This window comes from Pholcus phalangioides, unplaced genomic scaffold (genome assembly GCF_987345545.1).
Source record: "Pholcus phalangioides strain wild (caught in Gottingen) unplaced genomic scaffold, Ppha-v1.0 ptg000004l_1, whole genome shotgun sequence".
Lineage (NCBI taxonomy): Eukaryota > Metazoa > Arthropoda > Arachnida > Araneae > Pholcidae > Pholcus > Pholcus phalangioides.
This window is the reverse complement of record NW_028301597.1, coordinates 35,580,173-35,600,300: the sequence shown is the minus strand read 5'-3', so window position 1 is coordinate 35,600,300 and position 20,128 is coordinate 35,580,173. Positions and strand designations below refer to the sequence as shown.

At 32.5% G+C, this 20,128-nt stretch overlaps 1 protein-coding gene across 6 annotated transcripts in view; it reads right to left on the bottom strand.

Annotated features, from left to right (window-relative positions):
- LOC149087341 (uncharacterized) overlaps positions 1-20,128 on the bottom strand; it is a 171,088-nt gene that overhangs the window by 100,441 nt on the left and 50,519 nt on the right. The window lies entirely within an intron of this gene.

Below are 20,128 nucleotides of genomic sequence, written 5' to 3'. Positions count from 1 at the left end.
CTTGGCGTTAGAGGAAACAGTTGAGAAAAATGTTAAAGAACTCCGTCCTGTGGACGGAAATCCCACGGAGAATCCTGCTTCATACACAATTTTCCAAGGGCCCCATCGAAGTGCTGAAATTCCCGATGTCTTTGAGGAATAGTTTGATAAACGTGCCGTTAATTCCCTACAACAGTGGTTTCCAAACGGTGAGTCGCGACACCTGGGGAAGCCGTGTAAATGAGATAAGGGTTAGTGAAAGATTTTACAAAATTTAGAAGCTTTAAAGTTATTTTTTTACTCTTCCGCAAATATCAAACCTGAAACCCACTCTTAACTGAGCTACTTATTATCAGTGTACGCACCCACTAGTCAAAAGTAAAGCTCACAACTAATAAATTAAAAACTACAAGGTGTGTCTGGGAAAGAAACTCCTCCATTAAAACTAAAAATCTTGAAAACGACAAATGTGAAAAATAAATAGAATCATTCTTTTTTCGTGCCTGCAGACAGCCCTGTAAAATTTGAATCGTCAGGTTTTGAAAAAAAACCATGCAGTTCATGGCCGGACGTAGGGTGGGGGGGGGGGGCAGCTACCCCTGGTGGCAAAATTTAGGGAGCGACAGTTTTAGGTGGGGAACAAACAACACCGCTACAAAATGATCGAATTTTAAAGTTGGGAAGGCCGCGAAATAATGTTTGTCCCGTGCGACAAAATTCCTAGTTACGGTCCTGATGTAGTCGCAGATTTTGATATAGTGCGACCTATATACACAGTCATTCAACTTTCATTGATTGTCAAAGACACGTTGATGTATCCGCTGCATACACACACATACAAGCACGAGCGCTGACGTATGTGGATTAGAATGTCAGTTTTCAGAAGATTCGAAAAATGCACATGTGAGAAAAGTATCGGTGCAGCGCTATATATATCGATCTCGAATTGTAATTGAAGTTTTAAGTCGGGGTGAGGGTGACCAATAATATTCTTGTCGAAAGGGGGTCGCCCTTCAAAAAGTTAAAGAACAACTGTTCAATCCTCCCTCTTCTTACCTTAAGGGAGTAGCCACTGTATTTTCAGATTTGAGCCAATCAATCATATTCATTTCTTTGGAGCCACTTAGACGATGCCGACGAAAAATCCTAAATATCTTGCGGATGTCGTTTCTTACAGCGTGATACCGAATTTGGTTGATGATACTCTGGAAATATTTATACGAATTTTGAATTTATTACGAGGATAGGGGATGCTGTGAAAGACTTCAGGTACTTTTAAACCTACCATCTTCAGAGTAACAAAAATATCGGATTTATCTGAAATCTGCGATGGGCTTAGTATTTTCACCATTTGGACCATAATGTTTTGACGAGCAGAACTTCGTGTACATGTTCATAATATGAGACCACCGTAGACCACACGCTAAACCCGATGGTGTGTGTGAATGTTGAACAATATTCACATGGAATTCGTTGCGTCGACATTTTCCATCCGTAGATAACAATTTAGCGATGGTGGTGAATGGATTTTGATGAATCTCTTGCGTTAAACACAGTAAGTTAAGAGATATACTTACATCTTGACAAACATAGTTTTGATTAACGGCTTTTCCCACAAAACATACATTTCATGTGTGCAGATATCAAAACAAACTTACTTCGACCAAAACCAAAAATTTGGTATAATTTTCCTTTGGTTATTCATTTTTTTTAGGAGGAAAGGGGGGGGGGTCTTTGTAATTTATGATCTTCTTGCTGGGCTTTTGCCTGTTATGAGCCATCAGTTATTGTATTGAAAGTTTCATGAAAGTATCATGCGTGCTTTTCAGAGCTGAAGTCTATGCTTTCATCATACTTGAGTGCATTTTTGTCTCATTCCCCTCTCTCCATACAGTGATGACCAGCCATTTTTTCAATGATCTAAGGAATTTATTTTTACTTCAAAAAAACTAATTCAAAGATTTTTGAAAAAACTGAAGTGCTAAATAAGATATACATTTTTCTAAAATATATATACTCTACATTTTTCACTGGTATCATAAATATAATTATTGGACTAATCGAACGGCAGAAGCTAAATTCCAATTCCAAAACCCAATGGTATCCACTCGAAAGCATTACCATATTGATTATAAGTATGGGAAAACTGTCACATTGGTGACCAGTCAAAACCACCGTAGTTACACGTTAAACCTCACGGTTCGTGAATGTCGAACAGTATCTGCCAGGAATTCGTTACGCCGACATTTTCCATCGGTTGATAATAATTTAGCGATGGTGGTAAATGGATTTTGACGAATCCCTTACGTTACACACCATAAGCCCAGAGATATACGCCACATCATCTCTTTCCTATATTACATATACATAGTTTTGATTAACGGCTTTTCCCACCAAACATGCATGCCACGTGTGTGTGTAGATTTCAGAATATACCTACTTTGACCAAAACCGATCGACAAACTGCTCGATACGAGAGGCGAGCGGGAGGTGGAACACATATACACACGTATATAGAGATATGCACGCAACTGAACATTTTGGTGTGGTGGATGGGGTTTTCTTTTCTGGTGGAAAACACACGCTTCTCTCTCTCTCTTTCTCTCTCAATGTCTGTAGCGTTGTTCAGTTGGTACTACCAGTATGCGCTTGTTGGAATGATTATCGTGAAGTTTCAGTGCTGTGGGAAATGTCTGGTTCCGGAGCAGCTGTTCTATAGCATTAATGCCCTCCTTCGCCTCTCATCATTTTCACTGGTTTGCTCTCTCTCGCTGCTACTACCCCAACGTTCCTTCCCAAAACTTTCCGATTGCCTTGCGTTCGATGCTGACGACCCGACTCGAACACTGTTCTATGTTGGATAACGATTGGTCTTCGTCACTTGGCTGACAATGACTCCCTCTCTTTCTAGCCCTCCCTCCCTTTTACACGACCGATCTCCCTGTGTCGTATATACTATTTTCATATATATATATATATATATGTATGTAACTAACGCTTATACTGCGAGTGCTGTTTTCCGTGCCAGAGAGTTTGTGCAAGTCTATGATCAGTCTAGTAGTAAACATTTGCCACTTGCTTCCAAAACTTAAAATTATGCAACCGCTTAGCGTGCTAGAGGAGCATCATTCGCGTGTATTTGTGAGCGAAAGGAGAAGTACTTCTCACGCATTTTACTTTGTGATGCCCCCGTGTTTACAGCGGCTGACTTTCCCATGGAAAAGAAACCCCCTATCGATCTATATGAATGTTTATGTATAATAGTGAGGCCCGAAATCGCTTTGTTAGGATATTACCGTATCGATCGATTACACAACATACAACCCTCGTTGGTTTAGGAAATTATCTCGAGCTTTGCCGAGTTAGGAACGATTGTCGTGTATTAACGTGTGGCAGTCGCTGATAAATATCGAAGTATGCACGTCGGAAAAACCCCGCTCACAAGTGAAATAAATAGCTCCCATGTAACCATGGTTTGAATCGATATTTTTACACAGCTGTGAAATGGAAGTTGTTTTTGTTTTTTTTAAAAAGAATTTTCTACTTTCTACTCTAAATTCAGTTTTTCGAAATATTTCTCATCATACCATCAATAGAAAAACATTGGCGGGAATTTACCGATTTTTCGGATCCGTAACGAAAAAATCTAATCGAATTCTATAACCTCAATAAACATACGGCGTTATTGCTGCTCGAAAAATATTCTCATTGGAAGTTAATGAACCGAGTTATTGACTAACTGAAGAAACTAATTACCGTAATTCGATTTCCTTTAGAAATATTCATATTTGGAATATCACACATACAAATTTCTATTGTATAAATTATTATTGTTTTGCGTGTAGGTACGCGTTACTGGAACACCTGAAATTAATCAAGTATTCAATGTAACTGTAGCGATACACAATAAAACAACCAATGTATTCAATTTAATTAAAATATTAAATAAAACCACATACTATTTTATGTGTAAAATATATGAAATTATATTTCATAAATTTCGCCATATAAATTTACGAATGCAAAAAATATCCAAATATCAGATGATGAGCCAAACCATTATCACTATGAGGATGAATTCATCCTCTTTTCCAGGAATACGCTTATTTAAATAACATCTATTTAGCTGAACCAAGCAGCAATGCCGAAACGTTAGAAAAAAATGGTTCCACGCGTGAACTGATTTTGTTAACGTTACAAGTAAATAAGTTTATTATTATATGATATTAGATATAAAAAGTATCGAAAACACTTGAAACGCTCATATCTGTGAAAGCATTTAGATCATGTTAAAATTTTTCGGTGTATACGGAGAAATCTGGTTAAGAAAAAACCAACGCAAACTCATTTGTGTAAATGTGTCTTTAGGTTTCCATAACAGATCAGCTGCGCTGCACTGATCAATTTCTACAAAAGATGTATTTGTGTTTAGATTTACGGCAACGATACAGCCTATCCCCAAATCGCATTATTTCTCCAACGAAAAATATATTTCCTAAAAAATGGCAAAAAAAAACCGCATGATTTTCTATTATAATCAAAACTCGAAACATCGATAACTATCAATTTCCAAACGCTAACCATTTATTATCATTTCCTGTGTAATACCAAGCCACTTGAGTAACACACTGTGATGATTTTAAAACTAAGTATAATGGTGAGTTACAATTGTGGAAAAAAAGAAAAAAACAAAGAGAAATAACTCGAAATACGTAGTCGAAGAGCTAGCTCAGTATGAAAATTTATTGTGAATTCCTATTGCGCTACTTGAAAAATCCATTTATAAAACTTCATATTACCCCCATTTAGTAGAATTCTCACTAAAAAATAGACCAACAGCGTACCTTATGATATAATTGAAATAATTATTTTTAAATCAGTTATAGGTTTGAAATTTCATTAGAAAATTGTTGATGTAATACAGTAAAAGTTGGCAAGAAAAAAAGTTTTTTTTGAATTATTTTTATTTTCAATTTTAAGTTTTAATTTCCATGTCTAGTTTTACGGAAAAGGTTGGAAGTTGCAAATTATACGCAGTGAAACATAAAATTAAGTTTTAAGATATTGTATGTGCTGTGAATTATATAGAAAATTAAATTTTTATAATATTACAAAGAATTCAGCACATACAATATCTTAAAACTTTATTTTCAACCTTTTCTTTTAAATTACACATGGCAATTAAAAATTGATGATTAACTAGTAGTTTTTGACTATTGAATCAAGTTTTAGATCAAACATTGGAATTTTCTTACTTGCAATATCTCTCTGATTTGAATCAAAATCAAAATTGCGGCTATTATTACAGGAAATAATTCCTTACTGAAGCCCATTTCATTATTTATAAAAAGTTTTTAATTAAAAGAATAAAAATATATATTGGTATTTAAATACGATTAATCCCTTAAAATTTCCAACTTTTCTATCACATAGCGTAACAGATAAGAAACAGATTTGTTAATATAAAACCCCCTTGAAAAAATATTAAATTCCTTATCCGATGTTGTCTTGATATCACATCGTTCTTATCTTAAAACAATCCTGAATATAATTCTCTGAACAAATTTTCATTTCCAAAATCTTAGAGATACTTAAATATATTATCTAAGATTTTTTTTTCAAAATTCTTTTTAATATTAATGTTGAGTGACGCACGTATAAGAGAAAAATACGAAAAATTCTGTGAAAGAAATTTATTTGTTGGCACACGTATCAGTCTGTAATAATTTCTGAGGAGATAAGAAAAAAATAATATCTACTGAGATGTAAATTATGATCGAAATTTCATTATAATGATAAAAAGCTACAAGTCCTTAATAGATCACTTTCCATGACATATGTATTATCCTTAATTCCAAACCTGATAAGGCTCCATTTTATAAATACGATTCTTTAAATATTTAAAAATACATTAAATACCTAAAAAAAAAATGAATTCAAACTAATTTATTAAGAAAAATCCATTGAAAAAATCGCGAATATAACTCTTCTAACAAATTAGTATCTGAACGCCTTACAGATACCCAATCATATTATACTCGTATGTATTTAAAAAATAGCACAAGCATTTTTAATACCAATGTTAAGGGACGCAAATATAAGAATGAAAAATATTTTTCGCGGAAAGAAATAATTTTTTTGTGCACGTATCTGGTCTACACCGATTACTTCGTAGAGAATAAAAAGAGCTTGTACTGATGTACAGTATCAAAAATTCATTAAAGTGATTAAAGGCAATAACTTTTTAACAGGCCAAAGTTTTGATTTCACGTCTTGAACAATTCCACTTGCGATTAATTCACTAACTTTCCTGAAATTAATCTAAAACCAAAAAAATTGAAATTAATATATGAAAAACCTACATGAAAAAATAAACTTGAATTATTTTCCGATATTATTTTGATCTCACGTATTGTTCTTATCGCAAATGATTCATTAAAAAAAGTCTTAAAAAAGTTACTAATTGAGAAAAACTTAATGAGTGTCTCAAAATCTCTTGCATCTCAAAAATACCTGAAAATATTATGTGCATATATTAAAAAAAAATTCAACAAGATTTCATTATCAATTGATGATGGATGATAAATATTTTTTTTTTCAGGAAAAAGATGAAAGAAATTTTTCCGTGAACGTATCGGGTATACAAATATTGCTGAAGAGAAAAAGAATAGAATATACAGATTTACATTATTTAAATAATGATTAATATACATTGATAAAATTCTATAAAATAATAAAAGTAACTAAATTGTAAAGTGATTAAAATAGCTCTTTAAAAGATCCCATCTCATGCATCATTCTTAATTCACAGCATTAAAAAATACACAACGTAAACAAAATTTCATTAAATTTTCCAAATTTGAAGAAAAAGGAACACCGAAATTCATTTACAAAACCTACAGAAAAAAATCGAAACCCTTCTTTGTATTCTTTGTATCATGCATTTTGATCTCATATTATTATGCTTATCTCCAAAGAATTTAATGAAAACCGCGAATATAATTATATATCATTCCCTCAACAAATTAGTACTTCACTGTTCTACCAACACTTTAAAATATTATGTATGTGAATTAAAAAATTCACAAGCGTTTTTAATACCAATGTTAAGACACAAATATTACGGATAAAAATATTTTTTCACAAAAAGAATTGAAGAAATATATTTTTATTTTCTTCTTGCACGTGTGTCTGATCTGCACCGATCGTTGTGAGGATAATATTATATATATATATATATACTTTTCAGCAATCAGTAACGCGATTCCCACGTATTTCCAAGAGATCAGCCTGATCCGTCCTGGGTAATTTGTTAAGAGTTAATAAAAATCCACACCCGAACTAGGATTCGAACCCAGTGAGAGGCTAGCTCCTTAACCACTCTACTGCCAGGCGGCGTTTGCATATACATACTTACATACATTTTTAAGAATTGATTGAAGTCAATAATTGACATTAACAAATTACTTATATATACGTATCATTCTTATTTCTTATCTTTAAAATTTTTTACTTTAAGCATAATTAATTCAATAACTTTTCTAAAATTCGTGAAACGCCACAAAACCTCGGGCATTTTCAGTACCAATGTTAAGCCACAGATATAAAGATAAAAATATTTTTTCTCAAAAAATGAAATATATTTTTTCTGCATGATTAAAATATGGTGATAAAATAACTAAATTATGTGATTAAAATATCTTCTGAACGTATCACATTTTATCATTCATATATCATTCTTAATTCACCGGCTGAGAAAGGGTAAACTTAAAATAAAATCGATTCTCTAAATCAAAAATTAAAAAAAAAAAAACACACACACACACCATCGAAATCTATAAAACCCACAAAAAAAAGTTCTTGTCCGATATTACCTCGAAATCATATTATTCTTATCTCCAAACAAATCATTCAAAAAAAGACAGTCGAATATAATTCCGCACAAAAAATTATTATTTCAGTCTTACACATGCCTGTAAAAATTATCCTTGATTCAACCCTTAAAAATTCGACCTCAAACACTATTGATGCATCAAATTTTCCAAAGTTCATCGATCAAAAACAAACAACGAAAGAAAGAATTTATGGAAAACTCACTAAGAAAATAATAAATTAAAAATTTTATCCTTTATCATGTAGGTCTCATATTGTTCTTATCTCCAAACGATTCATTAAAAAAACCAAGAACATAATTCCCCCAACAAATTAGTATTTCAATCTTGCAGATACCTAAACGTATAACATCTAAGCTAAAAAGAAAATTCACTAGCATATTTAATACGAATGTTAAGACACAAATATAAGGATGAAAAATATTTTTTCAGAAAAAAAAATGACATATATATAATGTATGCAAAAGCTGCTTAAAAGAAAATAAAAAAATGGTAATGTAATGTGTGTGATGCACATTTTATTGAAAGAAGTTCGCTAAAGAAATTAAAGAGAATAACTTCTTATTAGATCACATTTTCTGATTCTAAGTTTTAAACAATTCCACTTTTGAAACGATTAATTCATTAAATTTTTAGTTTGTAAAAACACGAAAAAAACCCGAATTAATTTCTGGTACATATAGAATAAAAATTCTTATCCAATATTACTTTGATCTCATATTGTTCTTATCTCGAAATAATTCATTAAAAAAAAATCACGAATATAGTTCCCTCAACAAATTAGTATCTCAGTCTTAGAGATACCTAAAAATAATATATACGAGTATAACCGCACGAATAAAAAAAAATTTTTAGTATACAAGCCTTTTTAATACTAATGTTAAGACATACATATATAAGGATAAAAAAAAATATTTCTTCACAAAAAATGAAAAATATTTTTTTAGACAAAGAATATGAAAGAAACATATATATTTTTCTTTGTGCAACTATATGGTCTGCAACCATAAATTTCTGAGAGAAAAAATAAGGGGGATGTATACTCAGCACATTATTAAAAATTCAATAAAGCGATTAAAGACAGTAACTTCTTAAAAGATCACATTTGTGACTCTAACCGTGATTAAACACGATTAAAAACACGATAAATTCACTAAGTTTTCCAAAATTCATCAAAAAACTTGAAATGAGTATATAAAAAGCTGACAAAATTAAAAATTTAAATTATTATCCGATATTATCTTGATCTCATATTGCACTTATTTCAAAAAAAATTCTTTAAAATCCCTCAACAAATTTGTATCTCAGTTTTACAGATACCTAAAAATATTACATATATATATATATTAAAAAAAAGAACCAACTCGCAAGCATTTTTAATGCCAATGCTAAGACACATAAATATATAAGGATAAAAAAACATTTTTTCACAAAAAAATGAAAGAAATATATTTTTTTTTCGTGCACGTATCTGGTCTGCAATAATTGCTGAGGGGGAAAAAAAGGATGTAGGATGGAAAAAAAGAAGGAAAAAAAAAATAGGAACCAAGTGAACATTCGCCTTGAAGGCCTTTTTGGTACACTCTTCATTTCTTCATGTTTTTCTTATTTTATTTTATTTTTCTTAGGGCCGGTTTGATCGATAGCGCTGTTCTCCACCATTAATTCACCTTCCTTATCTCTCACACGCCTCTCTCTCTCTCTTCCTCCCAATCCCTACTCCCCGCCCACTTCCTTAAGATCTCACCTCCCCCCTTTCCCCCCCCACCTTCCAACCCCGCGGCTCTTCCTTCCTTCCTCTCCTTCCACCATCTTGGGAATTTTCTTAGCATTCCACTGCAGTTGCCAGCAAAAGCATTCGCCCTCCCCCCACCCGCTCTCTTATATACTTTCTTTTTCTTATACCCCCCTCTACCTTATATACGTTTTTTTTTTTTAGTCTTCTTCTTCTTCGCTAAGTTGGAATTCTTAGGAGATGTCGGATTAAGGCTTGCCTCTAATCCGAAGAGTGCTCTCAGCTCGACGCTCCCGAAAATGAAAGAGATGTGAAATTAAAAAAAAAAGAAAGAAGAGATATAGGAAAAAAAGGAAATTATAAGGAAAAAATAAACTTTGTTTAGATGCCGAGAGATTATTGCGATTATTATTATTATTATTACATTTAGATATAATTTTGTAGAAGCCTTGGGAATATTACATACGAGTTTGAAATTTCGAGAACTATGTACGCACTTTTTTTTTAATTTATGGTATTACTGTAATTACAAGTATTTTTCACGTGAGGAATTGAGATTGAAAATAGGAAGTTGATAAATATTCAGGGAGATCATAGTTGCCGTTGTCAAATAAGCAATTCCTACACCGTTAATCATAAACCTTGTGATCAAGTAGAATGAATGATCAAACAACAGTTTCAAATGTCGTCTTCAATTAATCCTGGAAGCCATCTAAGTAAAAAATAATATTTCTGAAAAGTTAGGAAATTTATTTTATGTTAAATATCTGAGTTTTTTAAGTTAACTCCCAGAGGGAAAATTTTCCCACGCACTGTCACGTTGAATAGAGAAAAATTCATTGCCTTATGACTAAATTTGATGGATTTATATAAAAGTTTTGTGAATTTTAAGTATATTTCTCATCAGAAATGGTATCACTCTAGCCAAAGGCATTTCTTTTCAAATATCTGATGTAATTTTCTTGAGATTTTATTCAATGGAATAATATAAGGAGTTTTCGTGGTAGTTTCTGATGAATAAAGAAGTTGGTCAAATTATTTCCGCCAGAAATAATTTGTTTTCGATACATTCTCAGCAATAAAGATCTTTCTAAGCAATGAAGATGCTTCAAATTTATCTAGCAATGGCTAGATATATTTTCGTTGTTATCTTTATTTGCTTATCATGTCAGTGGACGACGATATGTTTTTTTTTTCTCCTGGAACTGTATAAAAATTTAAGTTTTGTTACTCTTTAAGAAACAATTTTTTGGAATCAAATGGCTTCTAGAAAAACTCTAGGATTCTAGATTCTAGGAAGAACATCTGAGAAATTTTGTGTACTTGTGTGTTTTCTCTGAGGCTAACTGTTTAATTACTATATATTTTAAAACGCCACCAACAAATAAGGAAAATATAGGTACTACTATTTGACAACCTACTGGCTATTTGAAAAACGATAAAAGTAGACACAATGTATATTCAGTAAATTGAGTACAGACGGCACCGGTCACTCTGGTTTGAGCAAAAAAAAGGGGTTTTACTAAATATATACGAATTGGTAAATGTGGTTTTCAGAAATAGGATTCCTTCGAACACCCTGATGTTTAGCTTCACCTCAAAAGGTTTACCATTGCAGTGAATCATGATGTGGGGTTTTACTGGCAACTACCAGAATACAACAAGGATGTTGGACATCGGGGAGAGAGACAGTTATTCACTTTTCTGGATAAATTTCCAAGTTTTCAAACATTTTTTAATGATCTCAGTAAATTTTTGTTCTGAAAAATGTTTTACAATTTTCCTTTGAAATTATGGAATTTGATGATGTTTTCATAATTTCAGCTTTCTCACCGGCATTGAAGAAATATCTTGCCTTTTTAAAATACTTTTATTTTAGCGATGGCAATTCCACAAATATTATGAAACTGATTTTTCAATGAAACAAATTTTCCTATCTCCGCTAGTTTGAACTTGCTGAAAATTAGAAGAAAAGTTACTTCATTTATCAAAAAAAAAAAATGACATTTTAAAAGGGGGGGGATTAGTGATTTGTTGGTTGAATAGTTAATGAACACTTTTACTACAGTAGAACCTCGCGATAACGGACACCCATGGGACCAAAAGTTTTGTTGCTAACAGGGATTGTCCACTAATAGGGAGGTGCGATTGTGATATACATCAGAACTTCGTTTGTATGACTTTCACATTTTTATTACGGGTGGATTTATTGCTATGTTGCAATTGGTTCCTATATATTTTAATGCTAAAATGTACACTCTGTGGGAAAAAAATTATGAAAACCCTCACCCAAACTTCGACTCCTCCGTGCAGCACGTGCGCTGACATAATAAACCGGATTTACTTATGAAAAATTCTCCTGGTCAGAAGCAGCAGTTAACGTTGCAATATGCATGTTCATAGGAGAAAACAAGAGACGAGTGATTTTGAACGTGGCATGGTTGCGTGCGGCAGAAGCACGGTCAGGGAAGCATTTTCCTGGTACTGTTCTTGGTCCCTTATTTTCATTGGAAACATCCGTCAATGCCAGCGTCTACATCCACATCATTGCTGTCCACGTGTATCCGTTTATGGAAATAATGTTACCTGGTGATGATGGCTATTATTTCCATCAGTACAATGCACTGTCCCACGGGGCTGGAATTATCTCAGAATGGTTTGAGGAATATGATTTAAAGTTTCAATTGCTTCAATGCCCCTCCCCTCACCCCCAGTCAGCCAATCTCAATCCATCTGAGCATTTGTGGGACGAGATTGAAAAGTCTGTTAAAAGCTCCTAAACACTACTTTCTAATCTGAAAGAATTAAGAGTTGCCATTTCGTTAGCATGGGCTAATATTCCTCCTCAACGGTTCCAGCAACTTGTAGAGTTCATGCCTAGAGGGATATCTGCTGTGATCAAAGCCAAAGGAGGTCTCAAACCATATTAGCGGTGAGTAGCAGGGCGTTCCTAATTTTTTGGCCACTGGGTGTATATGTTACTGTTGTGTGCGCTAATACGCATAAAAATTCAATTCTATTCCTCCAAATTTCGTTGAGTGAAAATACTCTTCGAAATTATTTTTTCGGATAAGAGTGTGTTACTTTAAAAGTATTACACCGGTGGTCATGCATAATCATCAATCGTCTCGATAAAGAAAGTTTGATAAAATTTCACTGTATTTATCACTTTTTATCGGCGATTATTAATAATTATCGGGGATAACTAAGGATTAATAAGTCTGATACAAACGGAAAATTTGATAACCTTTCTTCTCTTCATTAAACGAATCAATTATTTTTACCCGTACATGATACGTGCACCACACATATTTTGCTGTAAAAATTAAATTTAAATAAGAGTGAAAATAAAAACATTATGTCTTGTAATATTGGCTTTCTTCATTCATATCACAAAACGAAATCAAAAATCACCATTCGAATTCGCTATCATGGACCATGTTCAGTTAATTAAGCATCTAATATTGACGATTTATTAGATTTGCCAGCACGAGCTTGGGATTAAACATAATCTTAGTTGAATAAGATAAACTCTCGGTTTATGACCAAAAGTTAATGAAAATAATTAGTTTGAAAAAAAAATTAGAATTTGTGTCTGATTTTTACTGCCCGCGAACTGGGAGTGAAATACAGTAAAGCCCTATTCTACGGGACCAGGAGTCAGAAAGGTATTGGTTAACGGAGGTGTGCATTAACGGGGATGTTCCATTGTATTTTACAAAAAAAATTTTTTTTGCATTTTTTTACACAAATATTCTGTAGCTCATATTGGATAATCTTTAAAAATTGGAATGATCGTGTGAATCTGGATGAAAACCACAGATTTTGGCATACATCTCTTCGAACATAGTACAGTAAAACCCCTTTTGACAAATTTCCTTTTTTTAATCCTCTTTCGAATCCCTGATAAACGGTCACCCTTATTTTACGGATGGATTTTTTTTTGTCCCGTTGATGTCCGTAAACGAGAAGTTTTACTGTATTCAAAAATGGTAGACATGCGGCAGAGAGTTGTCGAATGAAGAAACAATCAATCTAATTGACTAAGGTTCTAGTGAAGGAGAATGTGTCTCCCATCGGTTTTATTTCTTGAGGCAGAAAATAACAGAATTTATAGGATGATCTTTTTTTCATATTTAAAATTTTAAAATTAACAGTATTACCTAAAATTAATGATCATTTTTCTGGAAATATATCTTACCTATTCTTGAAAGACATATCATCGTCACGATGGAAAAGAGTATTGATTTCCATTGTCACAATACCTGATAAAATCCGGTTATATGGACCTTCGATAGCTCCTAATTTAAGCGTTAGACGGCTGTCATTAACGTGTTTAGTGCAGTGATACATTCATAACCGTATATATGATCACGCGATTTAAATTGTCGAAATGGACAAATGGGTGAATGTGATTATGCAAATGTGGTACTTATGACCACGTTTGCATAATCGTCATCAGAAATCGGTATATATATATGTATCTGGTAGATTTATAAACTGTTACGTTGAAAGAGATTCATAAGCATGTCGGAATTACCTTATTATCATGTATATTCTACTTGTATAAAACGTGCCGAATGGATTTTGAAACAGTGTTTTAGGCACTTGAGGATGTCGCAAATGCATTCGATGTCGCGGCAGTACCTTTCGGTGACCACTGGATAGCATTCACCATCGATGATGATGGTGATGATTATGGCGACATATTTCTCTTGAGTGGCATTAATTGCAAACATTGCGTATGAGTTCCGAATATTATTCAAGTTCCGTCTCTAATAGAGAGGTAAATATGTGGAATCTAGTGTGAGAAGCAGTTGTAATTGCGGGACTTGCCACGTACAAGAAACGTTATACGTAATAGTTACTGAGAAGTCTGTAACTATTGTTAAGTTGACGCTAAAAATATTTCCAATAAAAAAAATATTTTCATAATGTATAATAAATTTCAAACTAAAAACATATATTCATTATCATATTTTTCAATATAATATTATTGTAATTAAAATTTTTAAATGTGGTTTTTATACTGCGGATATTTTTCTGTTGTTATTTTAATTGTTTTTATTTAATAAATAAAGTCATTATTTTTTCAGTTTTGGTTTTAGAAATTTTTTGACCACATTTACGTGTTAATAATTTGCGTTTTACCTTATTAGATTTTGGTTGTATTCGATTTTATAAGTAGCTATAATAGCCGGCGCTGCCCGGGTTTTGTCAAATTGATGGGAGGATTGAAAAAGCGACAAACCGTTATAAAGGCATATGCATGTCTGAAACGCATTGCTAAGGAACCAAAGTAAACATTCCGAAAGTGATTGTTGAGGCCCAAGGACCATTGTTGCCGAACCGTTTTTGCCCGTTTCGTGTGTGTGTGTAAGTCTTTCAATACATACATATAAAAAAAGTTTCTCCCCAAATTTTTTTATCACATGGTATATTAGATTTTTCAAAAATATAATTATATATAATTAACTTGGAAAATATGTTATTTAAGCTGCCAGTCATCATATATAAAAAAATTGTTCGATTTTGTCACGAATTGTATGAGCTGGCAAAAGTCATAAAATAGATTATTGCAATGCAGATGGTGTGTGTACAATGCAGATTGTACATCGATAGAAGTTCATCTTATCTACACAATGTTGGGCATAGACCGAACCTGAGGACTCGGGGTGCTTGCCCCCACTTAAATAAACTTTGTCAAAGGGCTTAGCCCCCACTCCGAGAATGGAGAGAAATACAATGATGTAATTGTAGTACACAGTGCATGCTATACAATCCCCCATGCTGACGATCCTGAATCTCATACACATGGGACGTCCGGCAACTATGCACCAAAGGTGAAAAGTTGACTAGAAACGGATTGAATAGAAAGCTGTCACATAAATATTATTTCATGCCTACCATACAAATTATATTTTGATCCTGATTATATCTTCAGGTTCATCATTCATAAGAAAAGCATTGTTTGAAAGTTGAAGGGAATTTCTTTGATTCAAAAACGCAATAGAGTTTCTGTATGTTTTTTAAAGTGATCAGTTACCACTTCTGATACCATGGCGTGCCTTCTGGTTGGCCACCCCAATTTAGATTAGAAGTAGTCAACTTTTGAATTATTTAACATTTTTGGCACTGTCACCAACCTGAACCAAATATGAAAATTGTTCCAGTTCGTTTGAAAAAAGTATTTGCAAGATCAAATGCACAAATTTTGCTTTTTTTGTAAATATACAGAATCTTTATGAAGATTTGAGGATTTCATGTTGATCAAACGTGCAGACTTTCTTGTCATCGTTTCATAAATCAGTTTACTGATTTATGGAAAATACAACATGGACAAATGCCCATATTGTCCATGCGGAAATCGAGCCCCGGATTATTCTACTATATTCTAGATGAAATTGTTTTAATTTCACGATAAAATATTTTTTTGTAAGAGAGCAATACCTACGTACACACAAGTAGCAATAATAACTCTCAAAAATCGTGTGACATGATTTGGTAAAATTAAATATTTTTGCCAAAGAAAAACTCCCCAAAAAGCAAATTAAGCAAAATATTTCTCTCTTTATTTGCTATTCCATCTATATTCCTTTCTTTCTTTCTATTCCTCTCTTCCTTTACCATATTAAAATGACAAAAAAATCGTGAAAAATATCTTAATATATACAGAATATATCCAAAGTTTTTTCATTATAAGCTATATTTTAAAATCGAAACTTTTCAAATACTAATTTTATGACATTCAAAATACCCAGCGGGGAGACTGAAAAAAGATGCCCAAAAAATTGCCAATCAAATTGGCATCGAATTGTTAATTCAGTTTTATGAAGCATGATTGTAATCCATCATATAAAATCGTTTTCATTGCCAAAAAAAAGTCTTCATATACGAAATTTTGTTTCGTTTACTGCTGAGAGTGTGTCGAAAACAAATTATCTTTCTGGCAGAAATAATTTGACGTTTACTTATCAGAAACTACCCCGAAATCTCCTTATATTATGCCATTGAATGAAATCTCAAGAAAATTACGTTGTATATTCGAAAAAACCCTTAGCTGGAATAATGCCATTTATGATGAGAAATATATTTAAAATCCACAATTTTTTTAAAAAATCAGTCCAATTCAGGCTTAAGAGAATGAAGTTTTCTCAATTCAACATGACAGTGTGTAGAAAAATTTGCCCTCAGGGAGTTAACTTAGACAATCGAAAAATTTACCAAAAAAAATTTCGTAACTTTCCAGAAACATTATTTTGACTTAGATGGCTTCCAGGATTAATATAAGACGACATTTGAAACTGTTCTTTGATAATTCATTCATATACGAAGTTTTGGCAGAGCAGTACATTACTGGACAATGGTCGTCAAGATAATGACTTCTTCATTTCTGTCCATAGAAAAGTAACCTTTCCTGGAAAAAAAAAGTTATAACACCTGCAGATTATTCTCTATCCGAAGCCTATATTTGTCTACCATCCGATAAAGGAAGGGGGAAAAAAGATATATTAATATATAAAAAGGCAGAATCCTATCGAAGACTCATCATTCACCGAAACGTAGATATTCCTGGGGAAAAGAACGAGACAACGATTTCGTCGGTGGCACCGATCAACGATATCGTCTCTTTAACGGGATGCATCTGCATACGTGCATCAACCTCCAGATGATCTGGAGGCCAACCGCATCTGCTATCGACTTCCACCGAGAAGAAATAACCAAAAAATACCAAAGGAAAAACGAAGGGAGGAAAAAAAAAACGGCTTCTGCTTAAGGAAAAAAAGGAAGAAATAGGAGGAAAAAGAGGAAAAAAATTCCAGACTTTCTTCTTTATCTTTACTCGGGAATGGTGATAGGACGGGCGGGGCGAATGGGAGACTCATCTTGAAGGAGAGAAAGAGGAAAAAAATACGGAAAAACTAAGAAAAAGTCTCTATGGACCATGAGTGGAGCCACCTAGTGGCTAAGACATCAACTACTTAAAGAGTTAAAAAAAAATTAGAAATAAATTTTTCTATGAGATCCTACAAAAAAATAACGGAATGAAATAAAAAAAAATTCCAGCCACATTATAATTTTTAGTAAAAAATATCTAAATTTTTGAACTGAAAGATAATTTAAATTTTTAAATTTTAATACACACAAAAAAGTCACGGTAATTAAAAAAAAATTAACTAAAATCCAAGTCTATTCAATTAGTAATGCTAATAAAATTTTAAACAGATTTTTTCATCCTTCGAATCGTGAAAAAAAACTATTTTTCTCATGTTTTGATAAAATAGAATATTTACTAGCGACATATTTATCTGTAAAAATTCGATTCGAAATAGAATTTTAAACGCAGGAAAAAATTTTATTTGAACGATTTACGAGCACGTATATACTCGTCGGATGAACATGGTATCACTTTTAATGGCGTTTCTCAGACATTTTACATACTTGAATATTTAAAAAAAATAGAAATAAATTTCTATAAAACTCCACATAAAAACGAAATAAAATTAAATTTTACACCTACATTCAAATTTTTAGTACAAAAATATTTGAATTTTTGAAAACTAAGATTATTTCAGTTTATATTATAATACGGAAAAAATTAGTTTAATTGAAATTAATAATTAATATATATAATCCTATGAATAATTTATTTTTTTCAAACCTATTTAATTATTAACGCTGATAAAAATTCTCTAAACTGAGTTTTCTACAATTCATATCGAGTAATATATCTATTTTACTTCTTTTTTCCGATAAAATATGCAATATCTATTAGTGAAATTTTTATCCGTAAACACTGTATTTGGAATAGAATTTAACATTCTATAATTCACCGTCGTAAAATATTATAGGAAAAATATTTGTTTTTATTTATTTTTTTTTTTTTTACAAAAATTGATGTAAATTGGTGCTGTCAGCATATTTTGGAACTGAACAATACTTCAACATAGCAAGTTAAAAAATAAGAGTGGATTTTTCTAATTAGCTAAAATGGTTGATTATGGGTAACATATAGAGTTTGCTTTGATTTTAATAATATCTATAAACAGATGAAATCTTACTTAGCAAAGTTTAATAGTTCTTTTCCATTGAATTTTATTTCCGATTCCGTCAATTTGGTGCAATTTTGTTAATCTACGAACACGTAAAATTTCATCAGCTCTCAAAAAATGACACAAAGAATCAACTTTTTTCCAGATGAAAAACTATTGCACTTATATAGCTGTATTTTTGCTGAAATGACACCAAAATTCGTGCATTGTAATACACTAAAAAAATGAAATGACGGTTTTTTTCAACCATGTATTTGCCATGTATTTTCAAATATACACGGGCTAATCGAAGGTAATTTAAAATAATAGTTAAGATGGTTAATCCTATGAACACACACACACAAGAGAGAGAGAGATCAGTTTTCTAATCCTATTTACTTTCCTCTACGCTCTTAAAAATTTAAACAGATTTTTCTGAAATTGAAATCGAGTGAAAAACGATTTCTCTGATAAATAGAATATTATCTTAAATATTTTTATTCACAAAAATTCCATTTAAAATAGAATTTTAAAGTAAAGAGTAGTAAACAGTTACAGTAATTTTTAGCACGAAGGTAGGAAAAATTTTATTATATAAAAGGTTTACGAGTATGTACTTGGATAAACATAATATTATATGATTGGGTTTCTCAGAGATTTACTATAAACCGAATTTCTCTTAGAAGGTTAAAAATACGTGTACATCGCTGTTTACAAGTTTAATGATGTTTGATTCTGATTGCATTGGATATGAAATATGCATGAATTTTCCAGTTTGTCATTTACACAGTAAACAGATTGAAGAGTTCCCCTCTCTCATACTCTCCTTAAAGTATCCCTTTTCACATACGGCGACACAACACGCTCAGGGAATAAACCTGATCCATTTCCGTAAGATTTTCACTTGATGCTTTTGCCCGATGCACAATTATTACGAGTGAGATTTACTCGTGGAAAAGTTCCTAAAACTCGAGACGGAAACGAAACAACGTTCGTCAGTGAGTACGAGTAAACGTCGCATGAGATTTGCAGTCCGGTAAAAGCAATCAGCTTATCTTTTCACGGCGTGTGTGTGTGTGTGTATATATACATAATATAAGGAAAAGCAACGACAAATGAGTCGATAATTCCAGGGGTTTTCCCCGGCATTTCATCAACATGAATATACCAGAGAGAGATACTACGAAACGAAAATGTGCGTGTGTGTGTATTTCTCTCACAGGCCACGTTTTCACAATGTCAGACATTGAACGGCAAGGACGGCTCCAGAGAAAGAGAGACTACAGAGAGTAGAAAGAGAGGATTCTTTTTCCCTACTTTAACCTTTCCCCCCTTCTACAAATCCGACATCAAAGTAGAAATTTTCCCGTATGTGCCACTCGAAGTACCACGAGAAGTAGTTGATGAGTGTTGTAGCCGGACGATGCAATGCAAAAGACGAGAGCGTGGGGGAGAGAGCGTGTCGCCGGTTTTTGAAGAACGACAGGAAA